Below are 2,375 nucleotides of genomic sequence, written 5' to 3'. Positions count from 1 at the left end.
CGCACTGTACACACGCGCGCACACACACATGCACACTGTACAACACTGTACACACGCACTGTACACACGCACTGTACACACGCGCGCACACACACGCACACTGTACACACGCACTGTACACACGCACTGTACACACGCGCGCACACACATGCACACTGTACAACACACTGTATACACACGCACTGTACACACGCACACACTTTGCTGCTGCTCAGCCCCCCACGAGGCTCCCGGCCCGGGAAGGGCGGCCGGCCCGGGAGAGCCAGGGAGACGCCGGCCGCTTTCCTTCTGTGGGGATTTCAGGTCGAGCCTGATCGCGAACTTTCCATCTGGAGTCTCCGAGCGAGGCTGTGCTGAAGCATTCTCCCGCCGTGATGGGGTCCGAACCGAGTCTCCCCCGATGAATAGGAAGCGGGTGACTCACGGGGGAAGAAACCAGAACAGGCGCAAACCTGGGTCAACCCATCAAGCCCAGCGCGGAGCTGTGTGTCTGTCCGGCTCGTTGGTCTAGGGGTATGATTCTCGCTTAGGGTGCGAGAGGTCCCGGGTTCAAATCCCGGACGAGCCCCACCTTTTTAAGAAAGGGTGTGTTCTGGAATCCTCTTCCAGGCCAGGCTGCGGGGACTGGGGACGCTCTCCGGAAGTGTGCCCGGCCTTGGTGGCTTGATGATTATAGCGGAACTGGCACCAGCCCTCCGTCCAAGTGCAGCCCTGGCACAGGCTGGTGTGGGACTGCAGCTGCCGACAACCCGGTGATGCCTTTTATTCTACATTTATTTTTCCTGGAAGCTGGGTGTGAATCTTCCTCCACGACCCACTACTTAGGGAACAGTTTTCTTTTTCTCCTACTTAAAAAAGTGACTAGATTACAGGGATGGATTTCACGGTGACATCCCCACACCCTAACGGGCCTGGTACTAAAGCCGCCATTGAGGAACATGGAGGATCAGGAGTGTGCTGTAGTGAAAAAGCTCGCCCAACGTGGGGCTCGAACCCACGACCCTGAGATTAAGAGTCTCATGCTCTACCGACTGAGCTAGCCGGGCAACCGCTGGACCTTTGCACGTCTTGTTTGACAGTTAGGGGCACAGAATAACCCCGGCTGACACACTCTGGGTGGTGTCTTCTCCGAGTGTGCTCTCAGGCACTGGAGTCTGGCTCAGTCTGGAGCGAATGGCTCCAGAGTAAATACACCTAAGGAGAGGGGAGGCCGAACAACTTGGAAGTGAAAAACTCACGGTGAGGAGGGTGTGGGGAGGGGGTGGGGATGAGCTGGAGGGGTGTGGGGAGAGGGTGGGGATGAGCTGGAGGGATGAGCTGGAGGGGTGTGGGGAGAGGGTGGGGATGAGCTGGAGGGGTGTGGGGAGGGGGTGGGGATGAGCTGGAGGGGTGTGGGGAGAGGGTGGAGATGAGCTGGAGGGGTGTGGGGAGGGGGTGGAGATGAGCTGGACGGGGCGTGTGTGTCAGAATCACCGAATTGCAGGCCCTGAGGTAGCTGGAGAATCACAGCAGCAGACGGCTGCCCGGCTAGCTCAGTCGGTAGAGCATGAGACTCTTAATCTCAGGGTCGTGGGTTCGAGCCCCACGTTGGGCGTGAGTCATTTTAGGTAGAGTTTACACCAAAACAGGAAGGAAGTGGAACCTACCCAAGAAATTCCTTTGTTACCCGTAAATCGATGGTTTAAAATAATACCTCACAGATGCGGAAACCTCCACTGTTATCGCCAGACCTTGGTAATCCTTGGACATCGTTGCTTATACTCCTGGAAATAACCGCCAAGAACAAATCCCTGAAGGCCCAACATTAAAACCGTGAAAATACAAGTTTGACATTTCCTCAGTGCGTATTATTTATACCGTGAAAGGAATAAAGCAGAGGCCCTGAGCCATTCTGCTGGTCCCAGCGACTGAGGGCCCGAGGCCCGAGGGTCCGCAGGGCCCGAACACTGCGCTACGGGGGGCCAGCACTCCGGGCGGCCTGGTGGGGTGCCTGGCCCGGGCCTCTGGCGTCCTCCGGCCCCGGGCTCGCGCTCATCTGGCCCTCCTCCGCTCGGGTGCCCAGACGTGATTACATTTGTTGTTGTTGGGTTGTGGTTTTGTTTGCGCCGGGGCTGCTAGGCCAGTACTTTGCCTCAGAGCTGAAGGTGATTGTTTTAAAGTAAAAATGACACCCAGGGCTCGTCCGGGATTTGAACCCGGGACCTCTCGCACCCAAAGCGAGAATCATACCCCTAGACCAACGAGCCGGTGCACGAATTCCCTGTCCTTGGTTCTGTCCACCTGCTCTGCATCTAGCGCAGCTGGGCCGCGTCCGCAGTGCGGGGAAGCTGGGGCTCGGCCGGGCACGCGGTGGGACGCGGGCGCGGGGCCCCCTG

At 58.1% G+C, this 2,375-nt stretch overlaps 4 non-coding genes across 4 annotated transcripts; 2 read left to right on the top strand and 2 right to left on the bottom strand.

The window, feature by feature from the left end:
* The first annotated feature begins 496 nt into the window (after positions 1–496).
* Trnap-agg lies at positions 497–568 on the top strand. Its single transcript has one exon. It is a non-coding gene; the product is annotated as a tRNA-Pro (tRNA).
* Positions 569–973: 405 nt separating this feature from the next.
* Trnak-cuu lies at positions 974–1,046 on the bottom strand. Its single transcript has one exon. It is a non-coding gene; the product is annotated as a tRNA-Lys (tRNA).
* A 475-nt stretch (positions 1,047–1,521) lies between these two features.
* Trnak-cuu lies at positions 1,522–1,594 on the top strand. Its single transcript has one exon. It is a non-coding gene; the product is annotated as a tRNA-Lys (tRNA).
* Positions 1,595–2,174: 580 nt separating this feature from the next.
* On the bottom strand, positions 2,175–2,246 carry Trnap-ugg. The gene has a single exon. It is a non-coding gene; the product is annotated as a tRNA-Pro (tRNA).
* Between the last annotated feature and the right edge of the window lie 129 nt (positions 2,247–2,375).

This window comes from Dipodomys ordii, unplaced genomic scaffold, assembly GCF_000151885.1.
Source record: "Dipodomys ordii isolate 6190 unplaced genomic scaffold, Dord_2.0 Scaffold14, whole genome shotgun sequence".
Classification (NCBI taxonomy): Eukaryota; Metazoa; Chordata; class Mammalia; order Rodentia; family Heteromyidae; genus Dipodomys; species Dipodomys ordii.
Note: the sequence above shows the minus strand (reverse complement) of the source record. Positions and strands in the feature narration are given on the sequence as shown.